The sequence below is a fragment of the Bombyx mori genome, chromosome 11, assembly GCF_030269925.1.
Source record: "Bombyx mori chromosome 11, ASM3026992v2".
Lineage (NCBI taxonomy): Eukaryota > Metazoa > Arthropoda > Insecta > Lepidoptera > Bombycidae > Bombyx > Bombyx mori.
Window position 1 is genome coordinate 15,498,532 of NC_085117.1, and position 21,629 is coordinate 15,520,160.

Below are 21,629 nucleotides of genomic sequence, written 5' to 3' on the forward strand. Positions count from 1 at the left end.
GATGATATAAAATGATTACTCAATAACTTCTCGTCTCTTTAACGTTTGTGCGTCATTTACCTGGTGAGCGATGATCGCGTTGCATAACAAAAGTTTCCAAAGCCCCTCGTGTAATATTGATGCTTTTTCCCCCTACCTAACCTACTTCGCTGTTAGCGTATGTTGATGAGATTTCCACGTTCCTGTTGTTAAAGTATAGTAGCTGTTATTACGCACTAGCTCACACCCACTCAACCCTTGTGGTGGAAGAGCATGTTATGAACCCGTATGGCTAATACGGCCTTACGGAAGCTTGTCTGGACATACATATTTAAAAAATATATCAATAAACACAAAATGACAATGTGAAATGCACTCCCCAATTTAATAATATATAATATTATTGCATTTTTATACTATTTTTAAAACAAAAAAAGAAATATTAATAACATTAAAATAATCGACCATAAAACATTACTTTCGAATACAATTTACTTAAGTTAATAATAATTCAATCAAAAAATAGCTATGAAAATTTCACTTAGATGAATTTTTTTTGAATTAATCACTAAAGAGAATCGTACAGACGTTCAATCTGCATTCCATTTTCAAAGCAAACGTTCTGGAAAAAAGGAACAAATGGAATAGGTATATCAAGTTGATGAACTAAGTGCCTAGACCTGCAGGCTACGAGCGTAGGTTTCAAAAAGGGAACGTGCCGGCATCGGCGTACTGGTATAACGCTCAGTCTGATTACAGCCGGCAAGCGATACGTACCGCTCCAGTGACGGGCACTCGCATTACGACAACGGAAAACTTGTGTATTTAAAATTATTAGATAACTAAAATAATATTCATTAAACGTAAATTTTACGATTCATGACATAAAAAAAAATGTTGTGATCGTGGACAATCAAGATACAATTTAAAACTTATGCATTTCACGCGGAATTTTTATTAAGTTTTTTTTTTAACTCACATTGAGTTCAGGCATATTGATCGTAGTTAATTGTTTAAGACATCGGCTTAAGGAAGCAATCTTCAGATACGCTGTAATCATCATCATAATAAAGGTTAGTGGATATTTTTCAAGTAATCTATTAATTATCTTTACAATGAATAATATGAATGATGCAATTGTTGAAATTATTCATGAAAAATTATTTAAAAAAATAAGTAATTTGTACTAGGTATGTTCCCAGATTAGCTGGTATTTTTAGAATGAAATTATGAATGTTTTAGAGAATGGGAACTCCCTATATCCTATCTTAGGTTATGGAGAAATGTGGTTAATCAAATATTGTTAAACTAAAACAGTTTAATCAATCACCTGATATTTTTATTGATGCTACAGGGCATAGACATGGATTTTAATGAATGATAAAATGTATAAATGAATTTAGTATCGTCATAACATCATAAATAGGGAATATTTAAAAATGAAAATTAATCATTCTTTCTTGAATTCTTATCGGATTTCATCTAGTCTTTTCCTAATTTAAAGAAACAATATTAATTTAATTTAAAAATAAATTCAATCAGCTTAGTAACTAATTTACCATAATGACTTGTTAGTGATACTTCATACTAGTGCCTGCGTCATACTTATGGCTGCTGCAAAATATTTTATCTTCTTCCAGCTTGTAGGAATGATCGCTCGATTTTTATTTAAGCCTGAGCTGTAACGTGTTTTACAAAAACTCTGAGTTATTATTAATCGACTTAAAAAAAAGAAGAAGGTTATCAATTCTCCTTTTTTATCAGAGTTATGTACCTCTGAATTTTTTTAGGTGAGCTTTTTTTGGGCATATTTTTTTTTTGGGCATTTTTATGGTCATATTATATAACGTAAATGCCGCCATCCACCTTGAGACATTAGTTCTAAGAACTCACTTTTTACAGTATAATTACTGCCTGAACCTTTGAACCGAAACGCAGTCCTGCTTCAAAGCGGCAGCAATAGGCAGAGTCGTGGTACCTACCCGTGCGGACTCACAAGACGTCCTACCACCGGTATTTACGCAAATTACGATTTTGCGGGTTTGCTTTTTATTACACGACGTTATTCCTTCACCGTAGAAGTCAGTCAAAATAATTAATATTTTGCTGAAATCGGTTTTCTTTTCTGTTAAAATTTTTATGTGTTATTTTTTGTATCTGAAACCAGCAGGATAGTTATTTGAATTTTGGTCTACACTAAATACAGTTGGATTTTGTCAAAATCGAAGATGAAGAAGCTACGTAGTATCGAAAATAATCCAATATATTAATACATATATTGACCCAATATCCATTACACTGGGACCCTCGAAAGACGAACTTTCCTAATGTAATCATATTGATTGTGTGCGGACAGTTTGTTCATATATTTAGGCAGCACAAACAACTGCGTGCATTTAATATAGGGAAATCGATAAATTTTATTAGATTAAGATTATCTTATACCTTTAAACGAGCAATTCTTGTATATATATAATCTGAATCTCGGAAACGGCTCCAACGATTTTCATAAAATTTAGTATACAGGGGATTTCGGGGGCGATGATAAATCGATCTAGCTACGATTTATTTCCAAAAAATGTTGTTTTATTCGTGTTTTCAATAATCAACTCTTCCCGACATCTATTAGCGAATAATAAAACTATTTTTCTTAATTGAGGGCAACAAACCAACATGGCGTTATCAAAAAAAAAAAAACCGAGCATCGGTCATCATCTAGTATAAATGTTAAAACACATTCGATTCAGTGTGATAAGTCTAAGACGCAAATGTCAATTAACATCAAATCCTTAATTTTTGTGGGCTTATGAACACTTTTTAGGTTACACGAGGGTTTTGAAAAACCGATAACGCGTAGGATTCAGTCGCGTTTTATATCCGCGTCTATATGTACCCGGGCTCCAACTTATTTTAAAACATCCGTTCCCTGGGTAAATTAGATTTAATAATTTGTATTTGCATCTTTTCACTAATTAATTGTAGGTTGAAAACGATTAATTCGTTGTCTTTCTTTGTTATTAAATGTTTGTTTGTTTTTATTATAATACTTAGAGCACTAGCACAGTATTCCAGGTTTTGTTAGTTTACCCATTCAAGTTATCTACTTCTCTTGTGGAACATGAGCTCTTGTAAAACATGGGGCCGTGAGCTCGTCTACCTATTAGTAATTAGAGCAATAAAAATAAAAACCTGAAGTGTGAAATCTCAATAAGGGCTTCAAATTTGAAACTTTATGATCAATACAGATTATTGTTGTTGAGAACAACAAACAAATCTAGTGTATATTTTGAAATGAAAATAACGGAGATCGGGGCGATGATAAACGATACTGTCAGTTGTAAAAATAAGAAGTTCTTAGACTTCTGTTAGATTGAATATTTGTAGCCTCAAAGTAATGAACAAAGTTCCATGCATTACTAATTAATAATCGGCCAGTTTGCTTCGTTAGTAAAGCAATCATTGTTGCGTTTTTTTTGTTAGCATTTATTTATTTACCTACCGATTTTTAACGGAGTAGATACAAGAGTTTTTTTTACTGTTACTACCGCGACACTTAGGTACTGTTTGAAAGATGGGACGTTGAGATGTCTATTTGTCTCTAAAAGTTAGAACTAGCTTGTTGACCGCTCCAGACGAAAAATAATAATTGAAAATACTTTTTTATTTCTTTATATGGGTATACGAGTTCACGTGATTACTGGAGCGGATATGGAACATTTCAATTTGTATCTCCACTTGATCGAAATGTATGATCTAGAAGTCAATTTGGTGTGAAAAAACAGTCAGATTCCGTAAGCTTAAATTCATACAGTTAAGATTTGACATAGCGAAGACAATTTATAGAAAGAAGAAGGAGATGGAGAATTTTTACTTGTAATTAAAAATTTAAATAATTGGTAACAGCTAACTTTTGTCTATAAATCTTAAAAAGTAGATATCTTGACGCACGGTAAGAATATAAGTGTCTGTCAAGTCAAAGATAGATAGGTGCTTCTAAACTTATCGTGATACTAAACAATACTTGTTATACTCTACGAATAAGATTTCTTATTAAATGATGTCTGATTAGAGTCACAAAATATATTGGAGATATAATGGGTTTTATCATTATCCAAGTAGGTATTCGGGGATGTGAAATATGGGGTTCAGTGAAACATAAAATTGATAATCTTGTAGAGATAGTTATCCTTATAAAGATGAGATCTGACCAACAAATATTAGATATGTTGTTGGTTTAGATAAATAGGCTATATAATTAACATGTCATATTGTTTACGAATGATTTCTACAACGTAGAATTGTCATGTAAAAAAATTATATTCTGCAAAATTCATAAACTATGCACAATTATTTTAGTTGCAAGTAACGGGAGGACTCCTTATGAAAATACCCATTTATTAAGCGCTATATGAAGCAATTCCTGTTGATAGAGATTCTTGACACAATATAGATTCTTAATCCGTTATAATTTTTTCAAGATAGAGCGCAGTGTCCTTTTTTCGGGCTGGGGCGCGCGGGATATGTGGGACTCTGTGGCCCCGGATGGGAAAAGACCACCCGCTTAACGACTCCGGTGCACTCTCGCTAGGTAAAAGGATTACGGCAAACACTACTACCAGACGCAAGGGTGCAATATTCTGAAATATATAGGTAGTTTCTTAATGTCCTATGGACTTTGAACACAATTGCCTGTTACAGCTATTCTGCTGAGATTAATATGAAAATTTCACGCATCGAGCACGTACCATTCACAATTCATCTGAAGTAGCAATAAAAAAAATATATTACAAAGTTATGGAAATGAGGCTTTTGTGTTTTTATTACCACAGCGTAAAGGATTGATGATTTACGCAGTTTTGTTGTAGACAGGTGTCGTATAACATTCAGGACACATACATGTTATATGTGGATTGTGACAAGCGTTTTGTTGTGTTTTTAAACAGTTTGTTTATCTCTCATTTACAATATTTTTGGAGTTTACTCCTTTAGAATCGATTTACATATATAGGCCCGGGGTATGAAAATTATGGGGACCAAAATCGTACTAGCATGTCACACGAAATGCGTTATGCGCCTGATTGGCTCCTGATTGCGTGATGCGTGCGCGCGCCAATCAAAATCGTACTAGCATGTCACACGAAATGCGTTATGCGCCTGATTGGCTCCTGATTGCGTGATGCGTGCGCGCGCCAATCAGGAGCCAACGCGCGGCCGCGTTATCGCAGGTGACGCCGGGCTGCTGCGCCGGCAGTCCGCCACAAAGCCTCGTACTGATCGCGCGTTTCTCTCATTATTGTATTTTCATATATTTGTTAGTCGTTTGTTTTGTGTCTCGTTAATTTGTTAATAATCTGTAGTGTATCGTGTTGTCGTAATATAGAACTATTTCTCGTATTGTTTCGTTTAATTTTTTATATCCAGTAAACTCCAGTCGTGCGTCGGAGCGGACACACACACTTTTTTTTCTGGTTAAGAGATAGGTAGAAATTATTTTATCTGGACCTTTTGATGAAGTGAATTTCATTGACACTTTATTATAAATTAAAGATACAAAAGATGCGATAGATAAGATATGAAAGATACGTTTACTCCTTTAGAATCGATTTACATATATAGGCCCGGGGTATGAAAATTATGGGGACCAAAATCGTACTAGCATGTCACACGAAATGCGTTATGCGCCTGATTGGCTCCTGATTGCGTGATGCGTGCGCGCGCCAATCAAAATCGTACTAGCATGTCACACGAAATGCGTTATGCGCCTGATTGGCTCCTGATTGCGTGATGCGTGCGCGCGCCAATCAGGAGCCAACGCGCGGCCGCGTTATCGCAGGTGACGCCGGGCTGCTGCGCCGGCAGTCCGCCACAAAGCCTCGTACTGATCGCGCGTTTCTCTCATTATTGTATTTTCATATATTTGTTAGTCGTTTGTTTTGTGTCTCGTTAATTTGTTAATAATCTGTAGTGTATCGTGTTGTCGTAATATAGAACTATTTCTCGTATTGTTTCGTTTAATTTTTTATATCCAGTAAACTCCAGTCGTGCGTCGGAGCGGACACACACACTTTTTTTTCTGGTTAAGAGATAGGTAGAAATTATTTTATCTGGACCTTTTGATGAAGTGAATTTCATTGACACTTTATTATAAATTAAAGATACAAAAGATGCGATAGATAAGATATGAAAGATACGAGAAATAAAAAAAAGTGTGTGTGTCCGCTCCGACGCACGACTGGAGTTTACTGGATATAAAAAATTAAACGAAACAATACGAGAAATAGTTCTATATTACGACAACACGATACACTACAGATTATTAACAAATTAACGAGACACAAAACAAACGACTAACAAATATATGAAAATACAATAATGAGAGAAACGCGCGATCAGTACGAGGCTTTGTGGCGGACTGCCGGCGCAGCAGCCCGGCGTCACCTGCGATAACGCGGCCGCGCGTTGGCTCCTGATTGGCGCGCGCACGCATCACGCAATCAGGAGCCAATCAGGCGCATAACGCATTTCGTGTGACATGCTAGTACGATTTTGGTCCCCATAATTTTCATACCCCGGGCCTATATATGTAAATCGATTCTAAAGGAGTAAACTCCAAAAATCTTAAAAAGATTATAAAGTGAAAAGGTTTAAGACAATTAAGCCATTTTTCTAGAACTTCATGTTACTCATCACTGTAGTAATGTGCATTTCTACTTTAAGAAACTACAGGGACTATCTTCAAAGATTGCCGTGAACTAGTCTGTTCAACAAAAAGGGTTTATTCCATTTAGCGAGAGTCACAGCGAAGCGTGGTCGGGCAGTCTTTAGTTACGGAATTATATTAACGTACATAAGTATTAACCATTGGCTTTGATATGTTCTGTCACTTTTCATCAAAGATAAAATCAAATTTTAAAGTATTGACAGAGATAAGATATATATCAAATTTGATTTACTCGTAGTTTCGAGAATTCAATTTCATCGTATGTTTTACACTGATAAAAAGGAATTGGGCTGCATCGCAATAAACATGAATGTTTGATTACTCGTTTTTTTGTGTTTTGCGCAATCAAGGATTGTTTTTATTTTATTGGAGTTTACTCCTTAAGAATCGATTTACATATATAGGCCCGGGGTATGAAAATTATGGGGACCAAAATCGTACTAGAGAGTATAGCATGTCACACGAAATGCGTTATGCGCCTGATTGGCTCCTGATTGCGTGATGCGTGCGCGCGCCAATCAGGAGCCAACGCGCGGCCGCGTTATCGCAGGTGACGCCGGGCTGCTGCGCCGGCAGTCCGCCACAAAGCCTCGTACTGATCGCGCGTTTCTCTCATTATTGTATTTTCATATATTTGTTAGTCGTTTGTTTTGTGTCTCGTTAATTTGTTAATAATCTGTAGTGTATCGTGTTGTCGTAATATAGAACTATTTCTCATATTGTTTCGTTTAATTTACCGACATCGTTTTGCTTGTGGCCGGACGCCGTTCGGGTTCGATTCCTGAACGTATCAACTCTTAGTGGGTTGATACCCGAATATAACCCGCTACAAATCATTTATTAATAAAGCTTATTAAATATAAACAATTCCTTCTATCAGTGAATGGACAACTTATATATTAATTGTAAAAGTGAATTATATAGACTTACTTAATTACCGCATCCACGTGTTCCGCAACTCCCGGATCATTCTCACTAGAATACGTAACTTCCATATTTTACTGTATTCAACTGACACAAATTTATATTTATATCCAGTAAACTCCAGTCGTGCGTCGGAGCGGACACACACACATTTTTTTTACTTTATGATTGAAGTATTACTGGTGAAGTATTATTACCTTTCTAGTTTCATTAGGATAGGTGGGAGAGGTGGGATTTGCAAACAGATACTCGAGCACCTCCAAAGGAGACCTAACAACTCAAGGGCAGCTGCTTCGCGAATAAATCTACTGCTAGATCGGAATCGCGACCCGCTGAGAAGATCCTGATATTTTTGATATTTTTGATTGCTGATATTTAGGTTAGGTTGCACGTCGAGCTCTTTGCCGAGTTCGACGAGTACGGTTACCGAGGTCCCTAAGCCTGCTCCTAGTGTTAGAGTTGAAGGTGTCTAATGCAAGAGCTATTGGATCTGATGGATCCGTAAGAATGTGTCTAGGGCGTCGACGGTGACTGGCTTCTACGTGATCAGGATCCAGGGAATCAAGTGCTGTATAGTAGATTTAGTTATAGCTTTGTACAGTTTGTGCAGTTGTTATAGGCCCTTGTAAAAATGTTTCTAACATACATCACATCATAGCCGGTTACTCTTGGTAGAGCAGTCGTGATCATGTGGAATCCTTGTTTATTAAAGCCTTCACAGCTGTTCTCCACGCACTCGTTAAGTGGGGGGGGGCTTGGTAAGAATTTTCATTTAATCAGATCAGCGCGTGGGGCTTCGTCCGAGGTCTTTTTCCGTCGATCCTATCCTGGAACAACAAGTTTCTCAATAGACTAGCATTACATTACAGTACACCACATTACTAGCATTACATTACAATAGAAAAGGGCGGAAGTCCGGCGATTTCCTCCTGGCCAAAAAAAAAAAAGAAGCAAAACGATACATAGTACGCTCGTGAATTGTTTCAACGATCATTTGTATCTTATTTATTTAGCTTTTGCCAATATAAAATGTAGTCGAATATGAAATTAATATGAATTATTCGCAGCTGGTGAATTCGTGTTGAAAGAAAATAAAACCACGCAATACTAATAAATTCACGCAATTGCTGATATTAGGTCATATTATGAACGTATTACAGTACGTACAGCCAGAATCAGTTATACACTCTGGCTGGTAGATTTTGACCTCTTCTCTGAAGACAGGGAGGCATTCACGCTCGATAATTGATTAACAACACTGACAACGAAAACGACATCAAAACATTCTCATATTTTTAAATAATTTAGTAAACTTATTATAAACTAGCCGTACTCGCCCGCTTCGCTGGGCATTTAAAATTAACATTATTATTTATTGTCATTATTATTAGGGAGTCCAACACTTATATAAATATTAGCGTATCCATTAAGTCAATCGGATGCATGGTTAGGTAGTTATAACGGAACATCCGTAAAAACCACTAGATTTATATATTAGTATAGATCAGCGGTCGGGAAACCGGGGTAAATTACCCCAAATGGGGAAAAATTAAATTTTGAGGAGTAAAAAGTATATATTGAAGTGAAACTTCTTTAGAATCGTTGTGATTTCAAACTCGATGAAACGAAATGAAACGAAACGAAAAAATAAGTCCATAGAGACATGTAGGCATCGTGTGTATATTACATTGATAAATTGAATAAATGATGCTTAAATTAAAATTTTAGTTATTGTCAAAATTATCATGGGGGTTATAATATGAAAGATGCTAAAAAGAAGCGATTAGGTTTTTTTTTGTTCTTCGCCATGGGGTAATATCAACTTACACAAAAACATTTTTTTTTTCTTGCTTAGATGTGTGGACAAGCTCACAGCCCACCTGGTGTTAAGTGGTTACTGGAGTCCATAGACATCTACAACGTAAATGCGCCATACACCTTGAGATATAGTTCTAAGGTCTCAGTATAGTCACAACGGCAACGCATTTTGGGGTTATAATTAAAAAAGTTTCCCGACCGCTGGTATAGATTATATTACGTTAGGACACATTACATTAATTTTATGTATAGTGTATATTTTTCTGTTTTGATTTATGTATGTGTTTATTGTACCTATATTGGAAGATGTAAATATTTGTATCTATTTGTATGTTTAATTTATATTTCAAGGTACCTACCATTATTTCCTCTGCATTATCTTTGGTTGACTGCTCGAGAATGCCTTAGACATCAGGTCCGCCAATGTATACAAATACATGAAATGTAATCTACTTGATATTTATTAAATTCTGTAATAACATGGAATTCGGTTAACGTCTCAGTATCTTAGAATCATGAACCGTGCGTAGGTTTTATAAATATTTTTTTCATTTGCTTACTCACGAAATTGCCATTCACGTTACGATAACATGCTCATGATGAGATCTTTAATATCAATGAAGAGAATGAAAGGTAAAAAATAAATTTCATTCTACACGCATAAAAAGAATACAACTGTCATAACGGACATTTGAACTAAAACAAAAAAGATTAAGTTACAAAAAAGACAACTAATATCAATAAAATGGGTATAAGGCGAAAAGTTGCCATTGAATAACACAAGGCAGTGGATGAGGATAATCAGTAGTAGGTAGGACCCAGTAGAACAGTTGTCCAGCTTGGCACCCGACAAGTTTCTTGCACAAGGAAGAAGAAAAAAAAAGCAGTATGCAGGAAATGAAATGACAAATCTACAAAAATACACAAAGAATTCGATAGCTTTAGAAATAAAGCGGCCAAAAAAAAAACAACAAGAGATGTGATTGGTGAAACGGTCACGGCTCACTAAAAGCTTTTGATTTCAACTGGTACCTAATACTCGATTTTCAGCAGGAATACATAAAGTTAGGAAGTTCCCGAAGTTGTAATGAAATACTTGCGAAGACAACAGTAACTTGCACCCCGACTGCGACTCGTTTACAGAAACTCAGAGCATTAAAGTAGCAGAGGTGGCTATTAATATTCTACTTAAGTAGAATTTATTTATTAACATCGGACCATTTGTATCGTAACTTGATATAATTCAGCAAACGGCGCTTAATTAAATTTTATGTTCTATTATCAAATAAAATATCAAAAAAAAATTTATTGCCCTTGTAGGCAGACGAGCATACTGCCCATCTGATGGTGAGTGGTTACCGTCGCCCGTAGACTTCAGCAATGCCAGAGGCAGAGCCAAGCCGCTGCCTACCGCTTAATACTCTCCACAAGCCTCGTTTGAAGAAGAACCTGTCATAGCGCTCGGGGAACACAGTGGAGGGAGCTCATTCCACGCCGAATGGTACGTGGCGAAAAATACCTCTGGAAACGCACTGTGGATGACCGCAGTGACTCCAGGCAGTATGGATGAACTTTACTCCGGTGGCAGGCGGTGCGATGGTAAAAACGAGATGATGGTACCTATCATATTGTAAAAGTATTTTTTTATCAAAGCCGCTGACCGCTACATTACAATGGAAACTGTAAACTATCGTTTTATTATCCCCAAAAGCCTCCGAATTTCAGCTTCAAAGACAGCGTACATTGACCCGCACTTACATTTACGCCGCTATGTCGACCTGCGTTGGTGGTAATAAAGTTTATCATACTCAGTATTTCGGCAATAAACCGCCAGCCGTCCGATTGTGCGACATCCATTAGCGTTGTCCAAACCAAGCAAACGCCGAGGTCTTAAAACAAAGCTTATTTTCACACTATCATGATAACGTTGCAATCTACTAAATCTCTTGATCCCTTGATAGGTTATCAACTTGTTTGGATTTCAGATGTGTTTTGAAGAGGTGAGACGATAAATATATTAGTTTATTGCGCATTACGTCAATGGAAGCTGTCTAATAAATACGCGGGGAAGACGTAAACGTTAATAACCGGTAAATTATATTCATAATTATGATATTTTACGGTATTTTACATTAACGAATGTACTACGTGTTGATTTAATAAAATTTAAATTGCAGTTAGTGCTGAATGTTTATTTGTGTAGTGTAATTTTCATTTTACATAATTTCATAAACACTTTTCTCTTAGTAGTTTTAGAATCTGTGATTAGGTTTGAAATCAGGCAAATACGTAAAGGGAGTCGGAGAAAACCCGAGACAAACGTACTGAGGTGAAAATACGGGGACTAGAATTAATTGGACGGCAGCGAAAATTGGAGAAGTCCATTTTCAATGGTCTATTTATAGTTATAAATAGTGTAGATTTATTAAAGCATTACGCTTTCCCATATAAACTGCGAGCCCTTTCGGTGTAAAGACACATGCCCACCGAATCAAAAAGATAAATAAATGATAACTTGACGCTTAAGAATTAATTTATCAAATATTCATGGTAAAAATACAAGGTAAAAAAATTAAATACTTCATTTACGTAAAATAAGTGAAATAATTAAATTAGCTCAAACTATTTATTATAGACACGTTATAATTTATTTGACGTTTAACTTCTAATTGATAATTTTAGAAGTCAGTCTGTTATCATTACGATCGAATAATTTTATCAGAAAAAGGTTTTTCGACTTGCAACATTGTTATACGTGCTACAAAATAAATCTAAATAGTGTTTACATGTGATTTCAAGAAACTTGTTGTTTTATAAATATACTGTACGTAAAACTAAGGTACTTTTGTTTGATCTGACTAGAAATTTCTGCTTACTGTTGTTTGATCTGACTAGATATAGTTATAGTGTATTTTTCAAGCAAGTCTACAAAGGTTATAGTTTTCCACGAATTTTCATAAATATATTATTCATTACTTGCCCGATTAAACCTGTTAATGGATGAATGAATTTTGAAAATATGTTTTTAGATAAATAAGTATATTCTACGGACCTAATACATTCCATATAATTTATCCCACGTAAAAACGTCATGTGTCATCTTGAAACAAGAACGTATCACGTGTCGTAGTGATATTGTAGATGAGCTTGTGGGTCTCTTTTCCTCTTCTTCTTTTCTTCAATTCAGAAACCGTTTATGACAGGAATAAATGAGGTGGTGCTATCCTAGATCACATGACCAAAACACTCTGAAAGTAATTTTCATCAATGAATTTACGCAAAGACAAGTCCTTGTATGTTTCATTCTTCAAACGTGATTTCACCTAAAATGAAGCGGCAGCAGCTTGCCTGTCTATCGGCTATTGCTTATGCCATGATCGCTGATGACCTTTCACCATCAGACGGGGAATTTGTTCGTCTACTTTCGTGGCCAATAATAAACATACGTAGTAGGTACATCTGAATGTTTGAAGTGGGCCTTTTGTCTTTCTACTGCCTTTCGAGTTGACGAAGGCCACTCGATTCGACCTTTTTACTCGTTTTTCAGCGACATGGCTCGTCGATTTGTTTACACGGAGACAAGTAGGCACTTTATTTAAGCCATTGTCTATTAAGCTCGAGTGTTCAAGCGTTGTTGATGTGCTATTTTTTTGTTCTATATTTATGGACTGTCAACCGTGCTTACAGTCAAAATGTAAATAGGACAGACGGTCTATATACATATACGGTCTATGGTCCAGCCATAATAGTTAAGTTCTGTTAAAGTGAAAATGCCTTTTTTTAATGACGTAATGTAATGTTATTAAAATTTATACCTACATATTTATTAAAGTCTCAGCAATAAGTAAAAAAAAGCCATTCTATTCGAAATGGCCACCTTTGGCTTTTATACAGGCCTTAAATCTGTTTGGCCACGAATCTATGAATTTACGCGCTATCTCCAAGGGAAATTTTGCCACTGCCTGCTCCAAAGATTTTTTAACAGACTCAATGTCGCCATGTCATTTAGAGCAGGCCATGTCCTCTAAAACTGACCATAACTTGAAGTCTAAAAGGTTGAGGTCTGGACTAGATGAGGGCCAGTCTTCAACTCTTATAAAGTTCGGAACGTTGGTTTCAAGCTAGGCTTGGGTAGTTCGTGCCTTGTGAGCAGGTGCAGAGTTCTGCTGAAAAGTCCACGGTATATTTTTAAAAAGTGTATTGTTGAGAGGTTTCACAACATGATTCAAGGCTGTATCTTGGTACACTTTGGCTGAAATTTTCACTCCTTTTTCACAAAAATGTAGTCTTGTGACTCCTTGATAACAGACGCCCCACCAAACCATCACTGACGCAGGATGATGACCACGTTGTGCCTTTTCGACCACTTGAGCATCTTCTTTAGAACTGTGAGCGTACACTTTATCATTTTGCTTATAATAGTGTTCTTCAATCGTGAAACATTTTTCATCGGTAAAGAGGATATTTCTGTGCCTTTCACCTGCGTATCGCGACAGAAGGCATTTTAATCAATCCACCCTCTTTAATTGTAAAGATTGATGTAGGGCATGTCCCGTATATTGACGATAAGCACCGAGCTTCAGGTCTTGTCTTATAATACGCAAAAAAGTCCTAGCGGGAATCTTCATTACTCGGGATAAGATTTTTTGATTCCTAATGGAGTTTCGACAAATTCTAGCTTTAACAGCATTAACAGCCTTTGTAGATTCTAAAAGCACGCCGCCGCGCCGATCTTGTCTAGTCTTCGACAGACCAAGTTTTGTTCTATCTGTTGATAGTATCTCTCTTGGTATCAGCTGTATGCGAACATACGGCTGATAAGCTTTTGAAGTGTCTGGAATATGACCGACGGCCATATTCCATACCGTACCCACCCACTTTGACACCGACTATACCCACTTTGTGCAAAGCGATCACTGCAAATCCTATTTTCTTTAACACCCCTTATTCCTATTCTGTATTGTAATTTGATTATGAACAGGAAAATATGTGAAAAGGCGCAATATTGAAAGAAGTTTTTAAAATAAGATACATGTTCCAAATTCAAAACGATTAAAAAGTCGAAAAAAAAGGAAAGTTATTATGTAACAGTATTTATGGCTAGACTAGTTGATAACCACGTAGTTGCAAATGATTTTTAGACGAAGACCAAGCGAGTGATTGCACAAATAGGTTCTTCGAAAACGTTAAAATTTAGAAAAATATATATCCTTATACCTACCTATATCTATTGTTATATAATAGATTAGTTTTTACTGTTTAAATATATATTGGACTATATACATACATAACGATTATATAATGAACGAATATAACGATTACTACATAAATCTATTTTCTTATTACCGCTTGCAAGTACGTCAATTGTCATGTTGAAATCCTTATCCATGTTCCAATTACTCTCAAGTACTCAAGATTTTAGAGAGCCATTAATAATCCCGTTTTCCTCGTAGTTTGAGTAATTTCTGATGGATTGCATACATTTCACAGTAAACATAAATAAATTAAATTTTCCTAAATATGTATGTGCGTATCATATACAGGTATACATATGTATTAACTGAGACGTAATTTTGTGGAATCATGGACAGAATTTATGTATGAATTTTTGTGATTATGATTTGAATGAAAAAATATGATTAATTGTAATATTCGTGAAACTTACTAAGAGTTTGTTTCAATGGCCAATTGTTAAGGTACAAAAACCAGATCTAGATAATTTTTAATAAAACTATTTTCGTTTTTGCTTTATTTCATGTAAATAAATGAATTCTGTTTCAGAATTTTCAATACTGTAGGTGTTGTGTCAACCTATCGGCTTAATTGATCAAAAGAATTTTTAAGTTGTAGTCGGTGAATTTAAAGTAAACATCATTAATAACCTGAGACCTTAGACCCTATCTATACTGAGACCTTAGAACTATATCTCAAGGTGTGCGGCGCATTTACGTTGTAGATGTCTATGGGCTCCAGTAACCACTTAACACCAGGTGGGCTGTGAGCTCGTCCACACATATAAGAAAAAAAAAAAAAAAAAATTCTATGGTGTATCTATAGGCTTCTCCAATGTCGTTCTCTCACTGTTGAGGATCGCGACCATAGGTATATGATATTCCTCCACAGTGTTCGATCATGAGTGGTATGGACCGCATAGTACAGACTACCACCAAGTGCTTACCTTACTAGATCTTACCATCTGGCTGGTGTTCTGCCCACGGCGCGCTTGCCCTCTATGCGACCCGAAATTGTGAGCTTCTCTAATTCATGTCTGGAAGACGACATGATGTGTCCGAAGAAGCTATATACACGTTCCTATAGGCGACAGTTGCTAAATACCAAACAACGGACCGTGAGTTCTTTTATCCATTCACACCTAAAAATAACTATTTTATCTATTTCAGGGGAAAATGTTTAAAGTTGTGCAAAGTTATAAATCATCGAGATTATTTCAATGTCTACAATTACCAGTTATTGGACCCCATTAATCTGGTCCCGTATATCGAACGACCCGGCTCTAATCTCTGCGTTAGTAATAACCCGTGTAATGGGATAACGCTCAAATTGGGATAAAGGTTTTGGATGTGGCAATGTATTTGTAGTATTTTTGAGAAGAAACATATCAATTGTTTTCTTTTCATTTCTTCAATGAATGGCTCGCTAATGCTTGAATACAAGATTGTTTAAATATTGACGTGGTCGGGTTTGAAGGAAAGGCAATCATGAAAATTCATAAATCGTTCTCAAATCAAGCGTTTACATTGAAAACGATGGATGAAATAAATCATAACAAATTGAATACACCCACAATTCAGTGTTAAATGAAGCCGACGGCCGCTTCCCCTCGCAGGAAATGCTTTCACAGTCAATACATTCGACGCCAACAGATTTTTATGAAAGCATTATTATTAGTTTGGTGCGCAAATGTTCGTGTTTGAAGAAAATAATATTCCCTCAACAAAATCACGTTTTTAGAGTTTGTAATGGTTTGACAGACATACTGGTACAATCCAGATGTGTCTTGAACCCCCGCGGTTTGATACCATCGCCTTATCTACTTCTGTAGCGAATTCAATTATGAATAGCGTGATAGTTTTTTTTTTCGATGCAATTATTATTGACACTTCGACTCAAATTTCAAGGTCTTGAAAAATACATCACAAGGTGGATAAGCACCTGCTATGTTAATTCACCTATGAGTTTACTCTTGTTAACACATTCAAAGGTAAGTGTAGAACTCAGATCGACACTAATTTAGTGCAAACTCTCAAGTTCAAACTTAATTAAAGTGTTTAAAACCTTATTTACACTCTTCGATGCATTACAAAGTCGCAGTCTCTTTTTCTAAAGAACATGTTTTCATGTTGAATTTAATTTTGACAATACTCGTCATCTGAATCGGATTTCACCAATATGTCTTTCAATGAATTATGCTTTATACTGAAATTTCAAATTGCAATGCTGAATTTTATGGTGTCTAGAAAACCACGGCTTTGTATTTTAGGATCTGTGACTGAATTAATCAAAATTTCCGTATACAACAAATTAGGTTCAATTTCATATTAGAACGGAATTTGAAGCGCTAAAATATATTTACAGTTTTAATTAACATTGGATTCTGACGAATCTCTCTCATCTCTTGACTTTTCGCCGAACTGAATCGGCTGTTGTCACGGGAATCCTTGCGCAATGTATAATTTAAAATTATAATTAGTTTTCAACCGCGGTTAAGTTCCATTTTAATTGTAAACTAAGTATTTGAATCACTCCAGTTCCGATTGTAGGCTTAACTTTTAATTAAAATGTTTTTTTTTATTTGAAAAAAAACAGTTCGACAAATAAAAACTATATAAATAGTCCAATCTACTTAAACGTTTATGTTTGCGTTAACATTAATAGCATCTATTATCTGAAACCATTCCGCTTAATCAGATAATTCCTACAGGTTAATCTGCACGCTCCAGGCAATATTCGTAGCTGTCAAAGCCAGAACATATTGCGAAGTCGTTGACCCAATGACCGAGAATCCTTACGGTTAATAAAATATCTCAACTGCAGAAGAATTAAAACGTGGTTGGGAAATTCCTACTCTATTATAATCAGAATAAGCTAATGTTTTCTTTGTTATTTCGATATCGTCGAAATAAAACTGTGATAAAAAACAAGAGTTTTTTCCATGTGTTTGGATTCAAAAATAAGATTTATCCAGTTAAAGTTTGAACTGGAATTCTGTATTCATTTTCAATCTGCTTTTTGGCTCACGCATTTCTCCGGAACGGATTTTCATGTAGTTTCCACAGGTAGACACGAAGTGGTACCTAATTTGAATTTAGGAAAAAGAAAAAACTCGGATGACCCATATCTCGTTAATTAGGTGATTGGTCCATGATATTTGTTGAGTATCATGGTCCATGATATTTGTTGAGAATCATAAATCTTTTCACAATGATGGCCTTTTTCGTCGAATTTGCTCTCTTAAACGCTGCATAATTCTCAAACAGTATTTTTTTTATTTACCCTATGACCTTCGATTTAGATTTCCAAGTGCACGATTCCCCGATAGTCAAAGAAATCAGTTAATATGACTTTGACTTTTGATCGGTTTTGGTGTGGTTTTTTCGGTTTTAGTTCGATTGGAAGCGGTCACTACGAAGTTTGTTGACTAGTTTGCATGTCATACTCGTAAACCCACGTCTCGTCACCGGTAACAATTCATTTCATGAATGTTGGGTTTGAATTGGCTCGTTCTTGCAATATCCTCAACGACTCTTCTGCGATTGGGTTTTTGAAGAAAATTCAGGTCTTCTGGGACTGACCAAGCGATTACAATATGTTTCATACCCAAGTGACAATTTAAAATTGTGCTGATTGACTCGCAAGATACAGAAAGCTCGGCAATTATCACTCTCAAACGTGAATAAGAATTTTCAGGTACCATTTCGTTCACTATTGAGATGTTAACGTTGATAACCTACCAGAGCGAGGCAAATCTTTCAACACATCTTGAATGCTTTTGAATGTTTTGTATCACTCATAAGTACATGTTTAGATAAAGTCGAGTCACCGTAGGTTTTCTGTACCATTTTCATTGACTCCGAAATCGAAATTTCATTGGCGATGCAAAAGTTAAGACTCTTTTTTCGATGTCTTTCATTATAAAATTCGTTCATTATAAAATTCGCTGTATACACTAGCTATTATATAACTAAAACAGCACTATATTCAATTTAAATAACAGATGCAACACAAACTCCGCGCGAAAATGGAATACAGTTGTGTCAATCTAATAACAACAAAAAAAAATTGAACTTGCAACCATAGCCAAATTATTCATTCTCGATAATCGTTGACTGAATATACAAGTTTCGATTTATAATAGCATTTCGAACATCATGTCAGTCTACCGAGAAATATCACCCGCTCGTTGGATGATCTTCCCTTTGTCTTTAAAGGAGAACCCAAAACTGTTACCGCCCTTGAGATATATATTATAGTGCATGCCGGCAAAGCTGCGAGTGGAAAGATGATATAAAATAGGATAGGATAGGATAGGATATAGGATAAGAACGGAACATCTTAGACGAATGTTTCCAAGATCCTTACTTACGCCTGTCTATCAATTAGCTACAGCAAAATTCATGTGAGTTACAGATTTCGGGTAAAAGTTGGGGATGACCCAAGAGATTCTTCGAAGTCTACGGCTTATATGCAACCTTATAGCTAATTTTAATATATACCTTAAAAAAAAGAAGTACTGCGGTACGGTTTCTTTAGCCCTGCATGTGTCAATGTAATCTTCTGTCTATGTATATTTGCGTTAACATTGTTGCCAGTGGCGGTATTTACATCACAATAGCTTCCGAGAACACCAGATAGACTATGAATACATCAAAAGTAATTGAGGCACACACTGTGATCTTTCTCGAATTATTATATTATATAAACAAACAAGTCCCAAGTAAATTGTTTTAAAACTAATAAATTCAAGATTTACCGTGGGTTACTGATCTAATAAGTTTTGTTTGACCTTCCAAAAAGCTTCTTGTGATCAAACCAATAAAATTCATATTTCTCTTTGATCTAGGGAAATTTATATTCGACGTGGCTTAAAGTTTCGGCCGTTGAGCGATAGAGATTATTTTCTTCAGGCCTATTTAAGTTTGGAAGTTAATAGCAAATGATTTTATATGGGACCAAAACATTTGAAGGTAAATGAAATGTAAGTTATTCAATAATTTAGAAGCTAATAAATAGTTGTTTTTAAAAAAGAAATTGTTGAAATTGGAATTGAGTTATTTATTTTGAGTTAATCTGGATTTGAGTTATTGCTTTTATTGATTGATTACTCGTGATTTGACCATCTAGAAATGTATACAGCTTAAGTAATAAAATTTTGTAAAGCTGCGTTGTGAGTTCATTTGTATTAGTTATTTGTTCTATTCTACTATTCTATTATTCTATTCTACATCTCAACTATTCTATTCTATTTCAATAAAATTACCTGAACAAATGTACCCGATGTTTCAAAAATTGTGTAACATAAGAACAATATAATTCGACAAAATCAAATGATATAAATGATGATCTTTTCACGATGCTTTCTTATCATTTGTAAAAATATGACTAATTTTCATAGCATCTTACTAACTAGGTTTTTTTACAAGAAATTTATTTTCTAGTTGCATCTTTTCTAGTTGGAACTACTATAAAAGCGTATTTTTTAGTTTTTCAAATTACTATTTATTAAATTACGTCATCGAAACTCAAACCTAGAAACACCCTTATAAATTAATAAACATTGCAAACAAGCCTTTATGAATACATTTTCAATAAACTCCGGAGCGAAACTAACACAAGTCACAAACTGGCACGCTTAAAGCGATATTCAAACGTTCTACTTCACTTATAAGGTTTCAAATTAATTAACTGTGCAGCTTTCCATGTATCGGGTCAAAGCTTGCCGGAAATAGACGAGACGCTGATCCGGCACACATCCGACGCCAGTTTACGGTTGTTAGTTCTATTTGCTGTGAAAAGTTACCAGTCACTAAGATGAAGCTTGTTGGAGTTAAAATGGTGCTATTGGTTGTAAAACAAAAGCGACAATTTTTTTTCTCCTTTTATTTTGTTAGTTATCTTAATGCTGTTCCGGTATCATAAATGATATGATATGATTGTACGGGTACTGTATTGTTATTCTAAAGGCTGATATCATCACAGCAAATTTGTTTTATCTAACTAACTAGAAAAACATCTCCTGTGCCCTGCCTATTCCGGCTTACTCCCTAACACCCTTCAATGACACTACTTAAGTATTTCGTCACATCTCGTCTTTAACCTTGTCCATACTGATTAATTGAAGTACTGATTATTTATCGACAAACTGTTTACCTTTTTGCTCATCCCGGGAAACGGCATAAATCTCGGAAAGCATCTCGGTTTAACTATTTCGAAGAGTCAGACAAATTTGGAAGTAGTCATGGCCTAATAGACAAGACTCTTAGTGCATTCGTTATTTATTATTATTATTAGTAATGAAGGATTACTGGTGGCCCGGAGGCCCCTCCAGCTTCACCGGGACAGGCGGGCGAGCAAAGGCTTAGCCAGGAAGGAATGGGATTTGCTAACAGCTGTCCGAGCACCAAAGGAGATCTAACAACTCAAGGACAATTGCTTTGCGAGTGAATCTAGTGCATTCGTATCGAGTGATGCTGTAAGCCAACACCCTCACTCCGCTTATTTCTCCCGTGAAGCAGTAATGCATTTCGGTTCGAAGGGTGGGGCAACCGTTGTACTGTAAAAACTGAGACTCAGAACTCAGAGGTGGGCGGTTGTAATTACATTGTAGATGTCTGTGGGCTCCGGTATCCACTTAACGTGAGCTCCACCTTTGTTTCGGAAAACATTTAATTACTTTTTACTCCTATTACTAAGGTTTAAAATAACATGCTTTTATATTTCCAGCGATTACTCAGCCAGTGAAATTTCATAAAGCTACATGCATTTTGTAGGTAAAATGTAAAAAGCTCGAAATAAAGTTAACAGGAAAGCTTATACCGCTCCCGGGTGAAATGAACACGCGACATTTTTAAAAACAGTTTTAAAAATTACCATTGGAAATTTTTAATCGAACGTGAATGTTTCTGACGTTCATGTAAAGTACCATTTCGAGAATATCGTAGCAAATATG

The 21,629-nt window shown here is 35.6% G+C and overlaps 1 protein-coding gene across 2 annotated transcripts in view; it reads left to right on the forward strand.

Moving 5' to 3' along the window:
- Positions 1 to 710: 710 nt before the first annotated feature.
- Positions 711 to 21,629, forward strand: part of NGR-A11 (neuropeptide receptor A11) — a 59,133-nt gene continuing 38,214 nt past the window's right edge. The window contains exon 1 of one of the 2 annotated variants that reach the window (XM_038013594.2): positions 711 to 1,052. The gene's annotated coding sequence lies outside the window, so the exon portion shown is untranslated. 2 annotated transcript variants of the gene reach the window in all.